The following is a 21706-nucleotide window of genomic DNA, read 5'->3' as shown; positions in this document are numbered from 1 at the left end:
AGGCAGCTTCCCTCTTCCAAAGGCACGAGAGGATCTGTCCCAGCTTGAACCTCTGATCCTTTGTAGGAGCTCCCACTTGATCAAGTCTGGCCACCCAGTATAATCTCCTTCAAACTGATTAACTCAAAATTGACTGATTTGGGCGATGACAGCCACATAATCCCTTCACTTTTGTCATCTGATAGAATCTCATCACAGGAGTGAAAGCCACAATTGTCACAAGTCCAGTCCGCAGCCAAGAAGCATTTTAGGGGCAAGAATCTGGGGGCCATCTGTATTAGTCAGGGTTTTCTAGAGGGACAGGACTAATAGGAAATATATATGTATATTACATATATATACATAATGGGAGTTTGTTAAGTAGTATTAACTCACACAATCACAATGTCCCACAATAGGCTGCCTGCCAACTGAGGAGCAAGAAAACCAGTTTGAGTCCCAAAGCTGAAGAATCTGGAGTTGGATGCTCAAGCGCAGGAAGCATCTGGCACAGGAGAAAGATGTAGGCTGGAAGACTAAGCCAGTCTAGTCTTTTCATGGTATTTTGCCTGCTTCATATCTTGGCAACGCTGGCAGCTGATTAGATTGTGCCCACCCAGATTAAGGGTGGGTCTGCCTTTCCCAGCCCACTGACTCAAATGTTAATCTCCTTTGGCAGCACTCTCAGACACACCCAGGTTCAATACTTTGCATCCTTCAATCCAATCAAGTTGATACTGAGTGTTAACCATCACACCATCCAAGAATTATTCCTAGCACGTCTCAAAAGCTTTACTCTAGTTAAGGGTTCTCAGCTTAGCTATGCTTCAGATTTTGAGGGAGGTTCTTTAAAATGCATATTTATAGGCCTCTATCTGAATCTGATTCAGAATCAGAATTGAACCCTATCTCCTCAGTTATAAATATATTATTATTTTCAATAAACTATAGAAGCAACCCTTATGCAGCCAGCTTCATCACCCTGGAACTTCTGATAACCACTTCTCTATTAAATATAGACATCTCACCTACATTTCATTTATTAAAGTACAGTATTTTCAAAACTACAGTTGAGTTCATGAGGGACCAAGTATCATCAACGGGATCATTAAAAACTAAATGACAAAGGCAGAAGCATCTCTCTAGCCTCTAGAATTAACAATCTGTTGTTCAAGCCTTCAATGTTTTAAGGGATCAGCCTGCCCCCCCCCAATAAAACTGAGTTAATAGCTAAGTTTCATAAAAAAAGTTATCACTTCTTGACATTAAATCAATAGACTATTCCTCACGATGAAGGCTTTTACATATTGTCACTAATTTAAACTTGGAGTCTCATTCTAAATTTGGATCCAAGTGCTACCTACTGGCAGATGAAATTTTGGGCAGATTACCAAATATCCTCTGGTACTCCTTTTGAAGTCAATTTCCCCAAAGTGTATTCCACAGAACTTAATCTTGTGACATTAGTCATTTGGAAAATATTACCTCACTTCCTCTCTCGATAATTTACAGGGATTTGAGCTATTCCTAGAAATTGACAAGAAAGTGTGGAAAATTGTGTATGATTTAAGTGTAACTAGCAGGCTTGTCTTCCTCATGGGGAAAGTAGATACATTTCAGTGTGTAGATTTCATCACTTCTATTTTTGAATGCTCATAGGACTTATTTTATTTTTTTTATTTCTGCATCTAGACTGCTCTCCAGAATGTTGAGATTGCCCGAGAAGTGACCCCAGCAAAAGAAAAATATTGTTCTACCTGAATTCAAGTAAGACCATTACTTTGCAGTAATGTATCATGTGTAAATTCGTGGGAAAAAATCAACTGTATTTGTCTACACTTCTAAGAGACAATTGTTTTCTTTGATATTAATCTTTTTGAAGCCTCTTTCTCTGTTCTTGAAAATTGACATAGAAAACAAAACCTCTTGTTATGGAAGGAGTAGAAATATTCAGAAATATCTCAATGTTTAATTGCAGTTACACAGCATTTGGATGTGTCTTTCCACAATATTTATTTAAACAGCTGTGTTGATTTGTGTTGTTTCTTTAATAAATACTATTTATAGGAATGAGAAAAATAATTTAGTTTTTCTAAAACACCCTTTATTAGGTGAGGGGTCAGTGTCTCCTCATGAAGATGGTAACTGGAGTTATACATTTCAGTGAGGTGTGATTTCCTAAGAAGGGTAGACACTCAACAAGGAGGGGGCAGGGGCCAGTGCTTGGCAGAGTGACTATGGACTGTCATGTTCTCTTTTGTTTGTTCAGAGGAATGAGTGAATGAGGTGAAATTAGTACAATGAATCAAATTCCTTTAGGAAGGGAGTGTGAGTCAGCATGTATGATGCAGGTGGATCAATGACCTTGTAGTAGAATAAGTGTTAACTTTAGGAAGGAATCATACACTATTTGTTGGAAGGAGGTGAACCTGGCTAGAAAAGGTTAGGATCAAAGTCACTAAATCTGTTTTTATAATAAGCTGTCACAGTATTTTTGACAGCTTATGTCCTGGTAGTCCAAGGACTTATAGTATGGTTTTAGTAAGAATCATCAAACTCACTGATATCTGTTAAGTTTCAGTGAGTGCCAGTACTAAAAAGTATATTGTGTGCATATTTATGTATTCAATTATACTTAAATGTAGTATAGAAGTGGCAAGAATCTTTGAGTGTATCATGTGTTATAAAAACCATGAAATTTTATAACTATGTAGCCATGCAGATTGTCTATTATAAGAGATTTCTAGGATGGGTTTTCAAGGACTATGGCAAGTTCAGAGGCACTGAGGATTAGGCAATTAGGCCTCAAAGTTGTCCTGTTTGCTACCTATTCTGTTAGGCATGGAAGCCACATTGTGCTATTTCTTGTCGTGGAATGTACATGGGAATGGGTTGCTCATAGACTGATTTCCCTTACCCAATCTGACTCTAAAATTATTCAGGTAGGTTTTTAAACAATTATCTTCTTAAAAAATTTTACTTTAAGTTCTGTGATACATGTGCAGAACATACAGTTTTGTTACGTAGGTATACATGTACCACGGTGGTTTGCTGCACCTATCAACCCATCCTCTAGCTTTTAAGCCCCACATGCAGTAGTTATTTGTCCTAATGCTCTCCGACCCCTTGGCCCCAACTCCAACTCCCAACAGGCCCTGGTGTGTGATGTTCCCCTCCCTCTGTCCACGTGTTCTTGTTATTGAGCTCTCACACGTGAGCACATGTGGTGTTTGGTTTTCTGTTCTTGTGTTAGTTTGCTGAGAATGATGGCTTCCAGCTTCATTCACGTCCCTGCAAAAGACATGAACTCATTCTTTTTTTATGCCTGCATAGTATTCCATGATGTATATGTACCACATTTTCTTTATGCAATCTATCACTAATGGATGTTTTGGTTGGTTCCAAGTCTTTGCTATTGTGAATAGTGCTGCGATACGCATATGTGTGCACGTGTCTCTACAGTAGAATGATTTGTAATCCTTTGGGGATACACCCAGTAATGGGATTGTTGGGTCAAATGGTATTTCTGGTTCTAGATCCTTGAAGAATCACCACACTGTCTTCCACAATGGTTGAACTAATCTACACTCCCACCAACAGTGTAAAAGTGTTAAACAATTATCTTTAAATTAAACATTATATTTTCATCATTCATGTAAACTCAGAAATTTCCAAAGCACATTTTCCACAAAGCAAAAAGAACCCTTTCTAATGCATTATAAATGCCATTATATACCCAAAGTTTTCAAGTTATTTTTCATTGCTGGACCTTTTGTCATAGTTAAATATGTGCTTCACATAAAATCTCATAGGGGAATCCAACAGACAAAAGAGGGAAAAAGAAGCATTTTAATGGAAGCAGCAGTGAGTGATCTAGGACTTGGCTGCTCTGTCTCTGTCTTCATTTCTCCTAAATCCATTCCCATTCCCCAAACCTCCAGATTAGATGAATATTAATATTTCTTTGAGTCCTGTGATTCCTTGGTTTTTCAATCCTTAATTTGGAAGCACTTGTGGAAGAATCAATTGAAGGGCACAGAGAGCAAAGGATGGAAACTGAAACTTCCAGAATTATTCTGGGCTAGCCATCAGTGGTCAAGCTGTTGCTGTGCAAGAGGGGTTCATTTATTCCCTTCTTAGAATTTCCAAGTGTCAGGGGCCGCTCTGCATGCTTTCACACCACTGCTGTGCAAAGATTTCAAAGCATCATGCACAGCAAATGCTGACTAAAGCCCAATAAGAGTACAGGTTATACATGAAGAAATGGCGAAAGGCAGTTGTAAGGAAAATAATGGAAATTCACTTGAGGGCGGCTATTCCCATTCTCAAGCCACCTTCTTCTGACAATCCTGAAAAGTGTTAATATTTTGTTATTTTTCAAAAATATGGCTGGATGCATTTCAAGCAGTCCTCTCTCTTCTTAAATATATCTCTTTGCCGTTTCATGTTTAATTCATGTTCATATTTGCCCACATTTAAAGCTAGACTGACTTCACATTAGAGTTGAAAATAGCCCCAGGAGCATAAGGAACCCTGAGAGCCTGAGTGTCCTCAAGTGTCACAGCTGGATCCCTGCCCCTTTGTGCTCGCCACCCTCTCTACCTGGCTAGAGGCAGCCCCAGGCTTCCTGGGTATTTTTAAAATTACTGTAACAAGAGTATAATAAAAATACTTGATATTTTAATACATAGATTTTTTTTTTTTTTTTTTTTTTTTTTTTTTTTTTTTTTTTTTTTTTTTTTTTTTTTTTTTTGCTGTTGCTTCTTTTGTGTGCTTTTGGGATGTCTGAGGCCTCTACCCTTGTACTTCAATTAGTCCTTCTGCAGTGGCCTGCCCCTCTTTGTGTCACAAGTTGCAGCTGCTGACAGGACGCAACTTCTATTGGCCCATGTGCCGCCAGAATCATTGTTCAGGTTCTTAGTATTCTTAGGCAAGTTTGTGATTGAAGAATCATTGGCTTCACTCAGAAATCATCTCTATTTCTAGTGTTGTCTGTCACAGATAAAATGACTACATGATCAAATGCAAGCAAGCTTAGCATTCAGCCCAGTACTGACTTCATACCCTGGGAAACTTTCTGAATTCATTCTGACTGGGACCCACTGCCCATTTCTCTTGTTTCCTGGATCTGACTGCAAAAGTTTTATGTAGGGAAGGCGGGTAAAGTCCCCAGCCAGAGCACTAATAGCAGTGAGGTTCCCCCAGACTGGAAAAAAACACACTGACTTGAATTTGTTTGCTTGTTTTATGTTTCCAGGAAAGTTATATGAGAGGGAAGAAACTGTAGTTTCTCCTTATGCTCTCAGGATTAACTGTTGTACCACAATGTATAAGGTCCAAATGAACATTTCAGAAAAATTGATCAACTGAAGGGAACATTTCTGTAGCTCCATTTTGTGCATTTCAAAGACTCTCTTAGTTGAGGAAAGTCTAGCTACACTTAAAATATTTCCTTTTATTGTTAGTATTGTCTACCCTAGTGGTATGAGGGGACTTCTGGAAGTTCTCAAGTTCTCAGAATTGCTTTTCCTCATGGGCAGATTAATCTAGGTTGCTTTAGTTTGGTGATTCCATCTCTCCCTGTTCAGTCAAGAGAAGGTGGTACCATGGTGTGGAGGGAAAGGCCATTGGCATCCTCTCAGGACTAAAAGTGTGCGCCTGTATTTGTGTCTGTCTGTGAAGTAGAGTCACAGGAAAATCTTTAGGTCACCATCAGGCACATTTGGTAATATAAGGTAAAACAAACAAATCTCAAAAATTATTCTCATAAATCTTGTTGTGTTAAATGCTGCTTATACTGTAAAAGCTGCAGAACAGAATTGCAGAAGCTCTGGAGCATGGCAGCTGAAATGGTGGAGAGAGGTACTGTCTTCCTGTAAGTGTGGGACCCTCTTTTTCATGACTTTCCACATCTGCTCAGTCCTGCCTTCTTTCCAAATTTCAGGAGTTTTCCTTGCCTTCAGGCTGGAATACCCCTAGTGATGGCTCTCACTACCCCATGGTTACCATGTGTCAGCAGCAGTCAGTGCCTCATTCCTGAACTTCCCTGCTTGCCTCCCTCTGTCCTGGATGCAAAAGCCAATCTTCAGTTCAGCCTCAACTATTCCCATCGAGGAGCTGTCACAGCTGTGCAGTGTCTGCTCCAACCCCGAGGGACACACAGAGACCTTGGTTTGCTCAGAGAGGTTGGTTACACCCAGCAAAAGCTCAGGGGCAAATGCTAAGAGGCAAATATTGACAAATGAAACAGGAGTGGGCTGGCTTCATGGAAACAAAAACTGACTTAGCCTTATAGGGCCCTGCATACACAGCCCCACACTTAGTTGAATGTTCTGACCTCTTTAACATATGTTTGTTTTAATTTGCATACAGTCATATGAATGCTTTGTGTTATAGTACTCTATGGGTCTTGACAAATGCATAATATCATGGAACCATCATTGCAGTGTCACACAGAGGAGTTTCACCACCCAAAAATAATCCCTGTGCTTCTCTTATTTAACTCTCCTCATTCCTGAACCCCTGTAAACCACTGATCTTTTCACTATCTCTACCGTTTTGCCTTTTCCCAATTGTCACATAATTGGAATCCTACAGTAGATAGCCTTTTCAGAATGGTTTCCTTCACTTAACAATATGCATTTTAGATTCATCTATGTCTCTTGGTGGTTTGATAGGTGATTTGTTTCCTAATAATATGCCATTCTGTGGTATACCCCGATTTATTTATTCATTCATCTTCTGAAGGCAGTTACAAATAAAGCTGCAACAAAAATATTCAGACCTTACATAAGCTTTCAAATCAATGGGTAATGCTTAGTAGCGTAACTGCTGCATCAGGTGGTAAGCTCTAGAAGGAATGGCAAAGTTGTCTTCCAACGTGGCAGAATCATTTGACATTCTCTTTTTCGCCACTGCTATCTTCTCCTTCCTGTACCTCTTCCTCTTTCCATTCCTCATTTTCTTCTTCCGGTCTCTTCCTCCTTTTTTCTTCCTCCTTTTTTTTTTTTTTCCTGTCACTTTCTGTCTCTCTCCACACACACAAACACACACACACACACACACACACACACACACACACACACACAGGGATACTTTACAAAACTGTGGGAGGTTATCTAACACGTTAGTTTTGAAATGGGGAAAGGCCATTTCAGACAATACAAATGAATACAAATGAATTATAAAGAGAAGATACAATATGAAGTCTCTTCCTCAGGTCTCAGTATTAATTAGTCAATATCTTCCTCTATTTATCTGCAAAATTCAAACTTACAGTTTTCCATGACTTTCTTCTTGAACTTCCAGGTGTCCATGAATTCTATAACCACCAGCTCTATCAGCCTTCTTATGCATGTTCTGTTCATTATTTTTGTTCTTTATCGTATCAAGATATGTAATTGCCTCATCCTGTAATCTCACCTTTCTTCCTGATGTTATCTCTGTGTGACATTCTGCCAAAAAGAAACACTTTCCCTTACTAAAACGTTTTCTATTTTGATGTAGTCACACTTGCTTATTTTTGCTTTTGCTGCCTGAGCTTTCAGTGTCATATTCAAAACAAATTATTACTAAGATCAATATCAAGAAGATTTTTGCCATGTTTGCTTCTACAAATTTTACTGCTTCAGATCTCATGTTTAAATCATCAATTTATTTTGAGTTGATTTTTGTGTGTTATATAAGAGTACAGTTTCATTCTTTTGAGTACTAATTTCCAATTATCCTAATGCTATTGTCTCTTCTTCGTGGCCTTGCCATAATTAGTTGACTATGTATACTTGGATTGATTTTTGGGCTCTCTACTCTGTTCTATTGGTCTATGTGTCTGTTTTTATGCCAGTACCATATTGTTCTTTTTAATGTAGCTTTGTCATGTAATTTGAAATCAGGAAATATGATGTCCCAAACTCTGTTTTCAGTTTTCAAGATCATATTGGTTATTTGAGTCTTTCATGGTTCCATATAACTTTAGAATGTTTTTTCTGTTCCTGTGAAAAATGCCATTGAAATTTTGACTGAGATTGCATTCAGTCTGTACATGGCTTTAGGCAGTATTTGACATTTTAAAAATATTAAAACTTTCAATCCATAAACATTAGTTATTAAACTAAAAAACATTTGCACAGCAGAGGAAATAACACAATAAAAAGGTAATCTATGGACTTGGAGAGAATATTTGCAAACTATATATCTGATAAGAAGTTAATATGCAAAATACATAAGGAATTCTCACAACTTGAAAGGAAAAATGTAATCTAATTTAAAAATGGGCAAAATATATGAATAGACATTTTTCCAAGAAAGATATGCAAATAACTATACATATGCAAAGGCATTAAACAGCACTAATTATCAGGAAAATGCAAATAAAAATCACAGTAAGATATCACTTTACATCTGTTAAGATGGCTATAATAAAAATGACAAGATGTGAGAGGTGTCAGCAAGGGTGTGGAGGGAAGGAAACCCTTGTCCACTGCTGCTGGGAATGTAAATTGGAAGAGTTATTGTGAAAAACTGCATGGAGTTTTCTCAAAAAATTAAAAATAGAACTACTGTATGATCCAGCTGTCCTACCGTTGGTTATATACCCATAGAAGGTGAAATCAGCATCTTGTAGAAATACTTGCATTTCCCTGTTCATTGTAGTATTATTCACAATAGCCAAGATTTGAAAACAACCCTAACTGTTCATAGATGGATGAATGGATAAATAAATTATGGTATATGTACATAATATAATACTATTCAGTCTTAATAAAGGACATACTGACATTTGCAACAACATTGTTGAGCCTGGAGGGTATTACACTAAGTGAAATAAGCCATAAACAGAAAGACAGATACTGTATTATCTGACTTATATGTGGGATCTTAAGTCAAATACATACAAACACAGAGTGGAATTGTGGTTACTTGGCAGGAGAGGGCATGGAAATAAAGAGATGTGAATCAAAGAGTACAAACTTGAAATTACATAGGATGAATTAGTCTAGAGATCTATGGTACAGCATGAGGACTCTAGTTCATAATACTGTTCTGTATACAGGAAATTTCTGGAGAGAGTAGACTTTAGGTGTGCTTACCATACATACACAAAAGAAAGTAATAACATGTCTTGGAACTAGATAGAAGTAATATTTGCACAATGTTGTGAATTTACTAAATGCCCCTGAGTTATATACTTTAAATAATCAATTTTATTCTATGTGAATTTTACCTCAATGAAAACAAATGCAAGGAAACATGAGAGAAAATAGACTTCCTATTATACAAAACCCAAACATAAATCCTACCACATTCAACACATTTTTTCTAGGTGGCCCATCCTAAGTATTCATTTTCTATGTTGCTATATAATAGCATTATAGATTATTTTTGTTTGTGTTTCCTAGCAGATTGTGAACTCTTTGTTTTTGTTTGTTTGTTTTATTTTGTTTTGTTTTGAAATAGAGTTTTGCTCTTGTTGCCAGGCTTAAGTGCAATGGCATGAGCTCGGTTCACTGCAACCTCTGCCTTCCAGGTTCAAGCAATTCTCCTGCCTCAGCCTCCTGAGTAGCAGGAATAACAGATACATGCCACCATGCCTGACTAAATTTTTTTTATATTTTTAGTAGAGATGGTGTTTCACCATGTTGGCCAGTCTGGTCTCGAACTCCTGGCCTCAGGAGATCAGCCTGTTTTGGCCTCCGAAAGTGCTGGGATCACAGGCATGAGCCACCATGCCCTGCCTGTGAACTCTTGAAGAGAAGTCTTGCATTACTCCATTGCCAAGAGTACTTCTCCCTCCTAGTCACTTCACTCAGCCCTGTCTGAACTGTGCTCTCCAGGCTAGCACTGTTGGTGGTGATTGCTCTGGACCTCACTTTTAGTTGACTTAATCTGACTCATGTCCTATGCTTTTGAACATGCCCCGTCCTTAAAACTCATTTCTGTGTACCTTGCGTGTCTCAGATCTTGCATCTGGATATTTGGACTTGATCTTTGTTTTTATTTTCCTAATGGACTTTATCATAAACTTGACTGTAGTTTTATTAATTGCTTTAATATAATGTCAGTTTCTTGCCTTTCCAAAAACTGCTTCTCCAAAAACAGCCATTTGGCTGGCACATGCTTCAGTCCTACCTCCATGAATAGGTGGGGAAGCGGGGTCAGCAGAGTTTTTCAGGTGCTATTTCTGGGCTATATATTCTCATTTTATAAATTTAATGGGTGTAACTGGTACTTATAATATTTGTGTTTTCAACAAGTTATTTTGCGTATTTAAGGAAGAAAATAATACTAGTATAATGGATAATGTGAAAATGTTTAAGGGATTTCATTTTTATTTTTAACTGTGTAATTGCTAGTATGCATAGAAAAATGATGAGAAAATGAAGCAAAATGTAATCTGTTACATTTCTCAGTGATGAATAGTAACATGCACAAAGTTATATGCTTTTGAAATGTGATATTATCTTTTATTTTTTAAAATGTTCAATTTGGGCCTCGCTTCATATTATTTCCTAATATGTAGAAAAAATAAGAAGGAAAATCAATAGTGCAAAAAGGGTCAATTGAACAAGCGAAGAAACAGTTCCCTTGAAAGAAATGTCGTGACAGAATACAAGAATTGTTATGCTATTTAAAAACCAAGCCAGATTTTCAAAATTATTCTACACTTGTATGTTACAGTATATAATGTATGAATTCAATGGAGCAAGTTGTGATATCATAATAAGAATATAGTATTATTTTCTAAAGCAAGATCAATATGAAGATCTATTTTAGAAGAGTGTCATTTGCAGCATGAAAACCCCAGTCTAAATGCCTATGAGTTGACGAGGCAAAGAATAATGCATATATAATAATGACAACAGTCAATTTTATACCCTTTTTAAAATGAGAATGCACCTACCATATAGATACAGTAGATTCTTTTACTGCCAATTGCACTTCTCCAAAGTTAGATGGTGAGATAATGGCAGATCAACAACTATGTCTTCAGGTTTTTGTCAACTAATCCAAAAATTTTTTTGACAGGATATTAAACCATTTTTATATTGCAGGTGTAAACACTATAAGAAATAAATCTTTAGTTGAGTAAATGTAATTAATAAGCTGAAAGATATAACTATGTACTAGATGCATGTTACTAAATAAAATATATTCTATGTTTATGAGTACAGATATCCCAATATATTAGTTATAAAAGTAGCCCTATTTCTAACAGGAAGCATTTTTTCGAGAAAAAGTGTGCTTTGGCACGTGTGTGTGTGTGTGTGTGTGTGTGTACACCAGACAACTCTTAAAAGCGACTTCAGATTCTCTTAATTTCATCTTTTTGGTCACTTCTCCCAGCTTCAGCCAATACTGCAGTGGTCAAGTTTCTGGAGTTTGAAACAAATTTATGCAAGCACAAGTGACCAGCTCTTCATCTTAAACCTGCATCCCATATCACTCCTCTTTTTTCTTCTGCCTGGAAATTTCCTATTGAGGTGATGCACCCACAAATGCTATGGAATTAATTGTCCATGAGACAAATTTCTGTCAACCTGGAGACTAGAGCCAATGGATGTATTATTCTCCCCTTTATCCTCAGAGACACCATCCCAAGATGATGTCACTGATGCCTCATATCAAATGGTGGCCAACTTTACATTACATCCTCTCATGGTTTGCTCCAACCAACTGTAATGCCTAATCTGACCCATTCTGTCACCTTGCTCCTCCTTGCTTTTCCTGATCTCCACTTCCTCATAAGCCACCGCTCCTTTGCCAGGCATTTCATCAGATTGCATTGCTTATTTGCATACTGATGACGTCAACCTGGTCACTCTTGCTCATTTACTCAACGTTTTAGTATTTGACTAACTGTTTCTGTTTCTCTGCACTATTTCTGTAAGTCTTACGCTTCAACATTCACACAGAAGATGAATTCCATACCCTAGCTTTCAGTGCTATGCTGCTTCCCTCTCAACTATTTGTGCATTTGTCTGCAGGTGCCCCTTCCCTAAACTGTATAATTGCCTATGACTGTACCGTCTCCAGAGTCTCCGTTTTATAACTCTGTATCCCATTTTTTCAGCCCACTTACCGTAGTTATGCTATTCCAGACTAAGCTGAAGACTCCCAGTCCTCAACGCTTTACCTTCAAGTGCCCATAACACGTTATGCCTTAATTCCATCCTTAAACAACTTAGATTCCATGATACATCAGTATAATCACTATTTACATACCTCCCCAACGTTTTTGCCTTTCTCTCCTTCTTACAACACATCTGAAAAATCTTAACCATAATTAAAGTAAATTTCTATCTGCTTCCCCAAGTAGCAAAATATGACTCAGAGAAAACATACAACTATGCTGATGAGTTCGCCTTCAACTTGTGACCCCTAAACCTCAGCCCAGTCATGACTCTTGCTTATGAGTCATCATTTGTCTGAATTTGCTGTTTATATCTTTTTTCTCTCCAAACTTTCAGCAAATGTCCTTTATTGGTGTATTTAATAACCTTGGCTTTACTTTACTACTATAGCAGCATTAAGAACAAAATTATTTATCTATTAAGAAAAACTACCAAACTAGCTGCATTTATTCCCATAACCCTTCTTACTATGAAGAAATGCATATGCTCCCATCTTAGCCAAAAATCCTTCACTTTTACATTGGATTCCATTTTTTTCCCACCTGCTTAAGGCCTCTGCTCCTGAAATTATATCTTACTTATTCAAGTATCAACAGTTTGTCTCTCTCTGCTCTATTTGTCTATTTCCATTGGAATACAAATATGGTTACATATTTTTCTTTTTTTTTTTTCTTTTTTTTTTTTTTAGATGGAGTCTCACTCTGTCACCCAGGCTGGACTGCAGTGGTGTGATCTCGACTCACTGCAACCTCTTCCTCCCAGTTTGAACCGATTCTCCTGCCTCAGCCTCCTGAGGAACTGGGATTACAGGTGGTACACACCACCCTGCCCAGCTGATTTTTGTATTTTTAGTAGAGACGAGGTTTCACCATGGTGGTCAGGCTCTGGTCTCCAACTCCTGACCTCATGATCTGCCCGCCTCGGCCTCCCAAAGTGCTGGGAGTACAGGCGTGAGTCACCATGCCCAACCTACATCTTAAAATTAAAAATAAAATCCCTCCATTAACTCCACTTATTCAGTAGCTTCAGCCTGAAATGTCTGTTCCCTGCAATCTCAATCTCTTCTACGTAGTTGTAATTATGGCATGTTTTCAAATCTTCACATTTTAGTCACCTTTGAAACTATTACAAATAGGTTTTAACTCAGCATTCCACTGAAACAGTTCTTAGCAAACGGGCCAAGGGAAATTTAATATGTTTTCCAGTGAGTTTACTTCTGACTTGAAATGTCTCTTCTTCATGCCTCATTCATGGGATGTCATTCAGATTCCTTTTTAATGGTTAAACAATATATATTAGAGCCCTGAATGTAAAAACATAAGAATTGGTATATTTTTGAGGAAAAAAAATTAAAATGTCCTTAGTTCAGTATTAAATACCCTTTTTGTGGTACTTAAGTATTATTGACTTTGTAAATGACAATTATTTATTACTGTGAAGATTCTCAATGTTTTTATAATATAAAATTATGATTGTTCTTTTTTAACAAAACAAAGAAAAAATTGAGTTTCTTCTTATTCAAGGTTACACTTTCTGACATTGATTCCTCTGAAGATGACAAATGCCTTCATAAGGTAACAGAGTTTTATAATATGCTTAGAAAATAGAATCAGATTGATATGGTTTGTGTCTGTGTCCTCACCCAAATATCACCTTGAATTGTAATAATCCCCACATATCAAGGGAAGGACCAGGTGATGATAATTGAATCAAGGGGGCATTTCCCCCCATTCTGTTCTCATGATAATGACTAAGTCTCTTAAGATCTGATGGTCTTATCAGCATCTGGCATATCCCCTGCCGGCACTCATTCTCTTTCCTGCCCCCTGTGAAGAGGTACCTTCTGCCATGATTGTAAGTTTCCTGAGGTTTCCCCAGCCTTGTGGAACTGTGAGTCAATTAAACCCTTTTTCTTTATAACTTATCCAGTCACAGGCAGTTATTTACAGCAGTGAGTGTGAGAATGGACTAATACACATGCTGTGTTAAAAATAGTCCAAAGAAATATTGCTTAGGTCAAAACCTGATGCTATCATTTACTAGCTGTGACTCATTTGACAGTTTCTTAAACTCTCTGAGTAAGTTGCCATATAGACCATAATGCTATGATGAGCATAAATGTATATGTGAAAAGTGCTTAATGTCATGTTTATCAGACAATATAAGCAAATAATATACGTTAATTGGTTAACAAAAATCACACTTTTGTGGCTTTAAAGTTCACTAATCATTGTGGAAAACATTCTTTTTTTTTTTTTTTCTTTATCCTCATCAAACTTTTATCTGTTAATTTATATTTCTATGAATTCATGGTTTTCTATATTATACCATGGAAGGTAACACAGTACTATTTTTTGTTTTATTTTGTTTATTTATTTATTTTACTTTAACTTCCAAGATACATGTGCCAACAGTGTAAAAAAGGTTCCTATTTCTCCACAGCCTCAATAACATATATTGTTTCTTGAATTTTTAATAATCACCCTTCTGACTGATGTGAGATGGTATCTCACTATGGTTTTGATTTTCAGTTCTCTAATGTTCAGTGATAATGAACTTTTTTTCATATGTTTATTGGCCGCATAAATGTCTTTTTTTTTTTTTTTTTTGAGAAGCATCTGTTCATATCCTTTTACCACATTTTGAGGGGGCTGTTTTGTTTGTTTTGTTTTGTTTGTAAATTTGTTTGAGTTCCTTGTAGATGGCAGATATTATCCCTTTGTCGATGGGTAGATTGCAAACATTTTCTCCCATTCTGCAGGTTGCCTGTTTACTCTGATGCTGGTTTCTTTTGCTGTGCAGAAGCTCTTTAGTTTAATTAGATCCCATTTGTCAATTTTGGCTTTTATTGCAATTATTTTTGGCATTTTTGTCTTGAAGTCGTTGCCCATGCCTATTTCCTGAATGGTATTGCCTACATTTTCTTCTAGGGTTTTTATGGTTTGGGGTTTTACATTTCAGTCTTTAATCCATCTTGAATTAATTTTTGTATAAGGTATGAGGAAGGGGTCCAGTTTCAGCCCAAAGTAATTTATAGATTCAATGCTATTTCCATCAAACTGCGATTGATATTCTTCACAGAATTAGAAAAATCTATTTTAAATTTCATATGGAACCAAAAAAGAGCTCATATAGCCAAGACAATCCTAAGCCAAAAGAACAAAGCTGGAGGCACCCTGCAACCTGACTTCAAAGTCTGCTACAAGGCTACAGCAACCAAAACAGCAAGGTACTGGTGCCAAAACAGACATATAGACCAATGGAACAGAACAGAGACCTCAGAAATAACACCACACATCTACAACAATCTGTTCTTCAACAAAGCTGACAAAAACGAGCAATGGGGAAAGGATTCCCTACTTAAGAAATGGTGCTAGGAAAGCTGACTAGCCATATGCAGAAAGCTGAAACTGGAAAATGTTACACTTATGTTTTTGTTTTAGTTTTACAGTATCTTTGTTAAATAGATTATAATCTTGGGCCTATTTTATAGCTTATAGAATTAAAAAAATTAAGAAATATCAAACGTACAAAGTCATACATATATAAACTCTGGGTGCTATTGTTTTGGAGTTTTCATGAGCATAAACCAATTGTCACATTTCATTTGCTCTGAGATGAGGTCCATGGTCAGAAACAATGCTAAGTACAATGCCATGATATTTGAAAGGGCATTTTATAAGTTCATGGATGGTAATTTTGCAAAATCTCTGTAATCAGGTAAAGCAAATCAATACCTGTAGTGAGTAAGTATTCCACTAAGAACAAAGTTCTGCCCTTCCATGATGGAGGTGGCCCAGTGAAAACAACCAGGCAGCTGGCTGATCACCCAGGAAATGGTTCAATGTTAGCAGAGGCTGTATCCAAATCAGCCCAGGTGAGTGGAGGTCAGTGTTTTTCAGCACATACGTATTCTGCATCACTGCCACCTTAGCCACTTTGTCACCAGCTGATACTTGGATATGATAGTAATGGCTGGGGAAAGAGACTGGCTGTCATCAACAGAACAGGGCATTCTATTTTCATCATTAAAGTATTGGTCTACTGAAACCACTTGTTGACAATCATTCACAAAGGACACCAATATCTTTATATTCTATGACCATTCAGTGAGGTCTACCCACATGCTCCTTCCCTAGACCTCCTTGTCACCAATATTCCAATCACGTTTCTTCAAATAGTGAACCATACAGCCAAGCCATTGGCTTCAGCTCATGAATCATTATAGTCCCCCATCTTTGGCTCTCTCTCCTCCCAGGCAAAATGAACAACCAAGTCCACTCATCCACGTTCTGTCCACTGGGAGGATTTTCCTTTGCAATTGTCATCAGGAAGACCCTGTAGGTGTGGGGCTGCAGCATTGCAGCTGCCCATCTCAGATGGTACCTGCATATCATGCAGATCCATTCACAAACTAAGCAACAGTTTTTTCACCCTTAGATCGTCATAGGGTACTCTAATGAGGCCTTAGGTACAAGCTGAGAGAGAAAAAGCAGTGTAGCAGGAGTAGGAGCCATACACATTTGGGACACCTCTTCATGTAACTTACCTGTGCCTTCAAGGTGTACCTGAGTCCAATCTGGTAAATACCACTTCCATTTGACAATGGAGTACTGTGGTGCACACCTAACTGTGACTATTGGGGGCAAACAATACATAGTTCACAGTGAACTATATATTAAGTCCCAGTAGTAGACCAAAATCTGTGTCTCGAACGCAGAGTAGACATTCACCAAGGATAGTAAGGCCTTGAGCCCAAATTCTAAAGGCCTGCACTGTGACTCACCTGTAGCATCCCTCTCTGCCACTGACACTTCAAGTTTCCTGAGGTCTACTCGATCATGAAACCCAAGAGGCAGAGCAGATTGCATAGCAGCCTGGATCTGTTCAGAGCCCTTTTGTGTTCTGAGTGTCACCCAGCATTAGCAACTTTTGAGTCACTTGGTAAATGGGCCAGAGAAGCATACCCTAACAAGGTACACACTTCCTCCATAATCCATGGAGGCCTCACAGGAATAGCACAAAGGTGGAGAAACAGCAACTTAACCCTTACCTAGGAAAGGATATTTTGACAATCTCCAGGCCACTGGGCCTTGGAAATTTTGAAAGACACATAATTAAGCCATCAGAGATATTATGAATTTAAGGATGAAATTCATGGAATGGAAATACAGTACTTTTTTATTTTTATTCTATGCAATTGTGTATGTTTTTTGAGTAGTCTTAGATATCATAGAGCAGTGATTCTCAAAAGTGAGAATACAATGGAATCACCTGTATATCTTGTTAAAAATCAGGTTGCTAGGCCCTAACACCAGAGTTTCTGATTCAGTAGATGTGGGATGGGAAGGAGCCTATGGTTTGCAATTCATTTTTTTTTTTTTTTTTTTTTTTTGAGGCGGAGTCTTGCTCTGTCGCCCAGGCTGGAGTGCAGTGGCCAGAACTCAGCTCACTGCAAGCTCCGCCTCCCGGGTTCCCGCCATTCTCCTGCCTCAGCCTCCCGAGTAGCTGGGACTACAGGCGGCCGCCACCTCGCCTGGCTAGTTTTTTGTATTTTTTACTAGAGACGGGGTTTCACCGTGTTAGCCAGGATGGTCTTGATCTCCTGACCTCATGATCCGCCCATCTCGGCCTCCCAAAGTGCTGGGATTACAGGTTTCAGCCACCGCGCCCGGCCTGGTTTGCAATTCTAAGTTCCCAGGTGATGCTCATGCAGGGACCACATTGTGCAAACCACTAGATGGAGAAAGAAGTGGATGATTTACGGTAGAAAGCAAGTTATAAGTTGGCTGTAATATCATTTATCACTGATAACTCTCTGTTTTGTTTCTGAATTTGTTCTGTGAGCAAAGGGCTATGACTCTGTGTAAAAGGGACGTTAACAACATTCAAACTCCGAGTACCAAGTCTGCTGTAAGACCACACAGATCTCTGCATCAAGCCTCCTTGTATCTAGGTGCTGCATGGCATTTACACAGCAGAAGAGAACATTTAATACATTTCAGAAGAGATAAACAATTTAGGATAAATATTTAATATTTTAGGCATGAAATATAGTGTTTTCAAAAAATTATAAAAATGGAGATGATTTTCACTTGATTTCAGTAGCACATCTAATAATTTAACTTTTTTGAATCCTAATTCTAAATTCCAATCTAAGTTAAATCCTGATTAAGTTAATTCTTCTCTAGAACACATTTCAGTGAAGATTATTTTGTGAACAATGGGAAGACAATTGTTTGTGTTATAGACATTCCCTATTTTCTGTTTGAATGTTGATTACTCATAAGAGTCATTTGGTAGCTTTCGTTCATTTGTTAATCCATTAAACAAGTATGTACTGAATACCTGCTATATACTAGGTTCTGTACTAAGCACTGGAATTCAAAGATGAATACGGTATAATTCAGCCTTTAAGGAGCTCACAGTTTAATGTTTCGTAACTGAATCTTCTAAGAGGAAGGCCAGCATTCTTCTTGATTCTTTCTAGAACAATATTATATTTCATAGAATATGATGTTTCATGCAAAATGCAGCTGTTAACCATATTTTTACAGTCATTACCTCCCTGGCTTGAGGAGAACAGTCAGAACAAAAGGTGATAATATTTATATTCCATGTTTTCTGCTTTTAAGATTATAATTCAGATTTATTTTCACTCAATGTGTCCAATTTAAGTTTATTGTTGATAACATTGATAACATCAGTAAGGTTATGGCTTTGCAATCAGTTTGAAATGAATAGCTCCAGTTGATTTAAATGTTTTCTCTTTGAGAAAAAAAGTAATGAATAGGTCATAACTAATTAGCATGCCATAAATCACACTGGTGTTCTTTTCTACTTGAAAACCTGAGAAAGGTATAGTAACAGAAAACACTCTCTCTTTCTCTTAGTGTTTGTCACTACCTTTTAGAGGTAAATTATTTCAATAAAGCTTCTTGCACACACTTGCAGAACCTTTGAAAACCATTTTACTACTTCCTGTTGATAAACACAGCAAGATGCTCCACATATCACAGAGGTGACATGCTTGGTCATTTGGGGGTGGATAGTGGAACTGGTTCCCTGTGAGGAAGCAGCCACCTGTTCACTGTTTCAGTAGGTGAAGCAAAACAACTAGAGAATATGAAGGAACAAGGTGGAATGACAAGACAATAAGACTAAATTGGGCTTAGATAGAATGGTGCAATTATGCTACAAACAGCCTGCCTTTCATTGCCATAAATTATGCTGGGTTGTATTTTCTGGATAAACACTTTGCTATTTTTTCTTTCACTGGTCTTCTTTTTACATTTTACCATTCAGAATTCTCAATTTTCATCAGTCTTGCCATATATCATAATTACGCAGTCTTCTGAAAGCTCCAAAGTTTATGAGACTTTTATGTCAAATATATTAGGCTAGGCTTTTGTTTCTGTGTTCTTTATATTATGCTGTGGTGTTTCTGGGATAAAAGCCTCTCCAACCTCACTCTAAGCATTACACAGAGCCATTTGGTAATGGTAATAAAACTAAGATTTTATTCTAACAGATTTTTTATTCTTTTTTCAGTTTAGCAGAAGCAATATTGAAGGGCAAAAGGAGAACAATGCTTGGCAAATCATTGTTAATTTTGAAATATTGAGTTATCAGCATAGGATGCTCTAATATGCCAGGTGAATCAGTAGTGTTCCATTGATTCACAAGAGCACTACTGTAAATAGCTCGGCAAATCATTTACCTCACTTTCTTTGGTTAATCAGCTGAAATTTATGTTGAGAAACCATCCTCTAATATAAAATTATAAGGGGAAACTGGTTTTTTTTTAATTAAACTTTAAATTATATTATACACATGTAGAACATGCAGGTTTGTTACATAGGTATCCATGTGCCATGCTGGTTTGCTGAACCTGTCAACCCGTCATCTAGGTTTTAAGCCCTGCATGTATTAGGTTTTTGTCCTAATGCTCTACCTCTCCTTGCTCCTCACCCCTGACAGGCTCCGGTGTGTATTGTTCCCCTCCCTTGTCCATGTGAGGAACGTGTTCTTGAGATGAGACTAGTGATACCAATCACCATTGAATATTTGTCCTCTCAGTATATTGTCTCAGTTAGCCTATTTATGATGGGACAACAAAAGGGAGAATTTCATGATTAAGAACTCAAAAGTAAATGGAATAAAAGCAAAGATGAATAGCTGGGGCCTAATTAAACTAAAGAGCTTTTGCACAGCAAAAGAGAATTTCCAAATGTCACCATATTGTCTTTATATCTATGTTTACTGGACTTCATGGAGTCAGAGAAGCCACAGAGAAGGCTTCAGTGTAGCCTGATTTATTGAGAGCCCTGGAGTGGGCATCCTACCCTGAGTGCAGTGCAAGAAAGTCAAATCTCCAAAAAGCTTTTTTTTTGTTGTTTTGTTGTTTGTTTTGTTATATCTTTTTAAAAAGAACAAAACCAGAAGCAGCTTGGTATTATCAAATTCTACTGGCCTGGGATGTTGGAGTCTCTGGCTCAACAAATCATCTGCTTTTTAGGTTTGAGAAATTTACTTGTTTTCTTTGGTCTTTAGTTTTTGCATCTGTGAAATAAGGAAGTTAGGCCCATGTTGTTGTTAACGCTCTCATGTAACATTTCCCTGATCATTACTGATGTTGAGCATTTTTTTTCATATATTTGTTGGTCATTTGTATATCTTACTTTAAGAATTGTCTATTCATGTCCTTAGCCCACACTTTGATTGGATTGTTTGTTCTTTTCTTACTGATTTGTTTGAGTTTCTTGTAGATTGTGGATATTAGTCCTTTGTCAGACATATAGGTTGTGATGATTTTTCTCCCACTCTGTGGGTTATCTGTTTATTCTGCTGACTGTTCCTTTTGCTGTACAAAAGCTCTTTAATTTAAATAGGTCCCAGCTATTTATCTTTGTTTTTATTGCATTTGCTTTTGGGTTCTTGGTCATGAAATCTTTGCCTAAGCCAATGTCTAGAAGGATTTTGCCAATATTATTTTCCATAATTTTTATAGTTCTAGGTCTTAGGTTTAAGTCCTTAATCCATCTTGAGTTGATTTTTATATAAGGTGAGGGATGAGGATCCAGTTTCCTTCTCCTACATGTGGCTAGCCAATTATCCCAGCACCATTTATTGAAAAGGGTGTCCTTTCCCTGTTTTATGTTTTTGTTTGCTTTGTCGAAGATCAGTTGACTGTAAGTATTTGGGTTTATTTCTGGATTCTCTATTCTGTTTCATTAGTCTGTGTGCCTTTTTTTTATACCAGTGCCATGCTGTTTGGGTGACTATGGCCTTATCGTTTAGTTTGAAATCAGGTAGTGTGATGCCTCCAGATTTGTTCTTGTTGCTTAGTCTTGCTTTGGCTGTGTGGGCTCATTTTTTGGATCCATATGAATTTTAGAATTATTTCTTCTACTTCTGTGTAGAATGATGGTGTTATTTTGATGGGGATTGCATTAAATTTGTAAATTACTTTTGGCAGTATGGTCATTTTCACAGTATTTTTTCTACCTATCCATGAGCATGGGATGTGTTTCCATTTGTTTGTGTCATCTATGATTTATTTCAGCAGTGTTTTGTAGTTTTCCTTGTAGAGATCT

The 21706-nt window shown here is 37.4% G+C and overlaps 1 protein-coding gene across 4 annotated transcripts in view; it reads left to right on the top strand.

Annotated features, from left to right (window-relative positions):
* SNTG1 (syntrophin gamma 1) overlaps nt 1–21706 on the top strand; it is a 929093-nt gene that overhangs the window by 257172 nt on the left and 650215 nt on the right. For 2 of the 4 annotated variants that reach the window (XM_030938149.1, XM_030938150.1), the window contains one exon: nt 1672–1746. The exons of the other annotated variants lie outside the window; for them this stretch is intronic. The gene's annotated coding sequence lies outside the window, so the exon portion shown is untranslated. The remainder of the gene's footprint in view (nt 1–1671; nt 1747–21706) is intronic. 4 annotated transcript variants of the gene reach the window in all.

Source organism: Rhinopithecus roxellana, chromosome 9 (assembly GCF_007565055.1).
Source record: "Rhinopithecus roxellana isolate Shanxi Qingling chromosome 9, ASM756505v1, whole genome shotgun sequence".
Taxonomy (NCBI): domain Eukaryota; kingdom Metazoa; phylum Chordata; class Mammalia; order Primates; family Cercopithecidae; genus Rhinopithecus; species Rhinopithecus roxellana.
The sequence above is the reverse complement of the archived record's forward strand: the minus strand, read 5'-3'. Positions and strand labels throughout refer to the sequence as shown.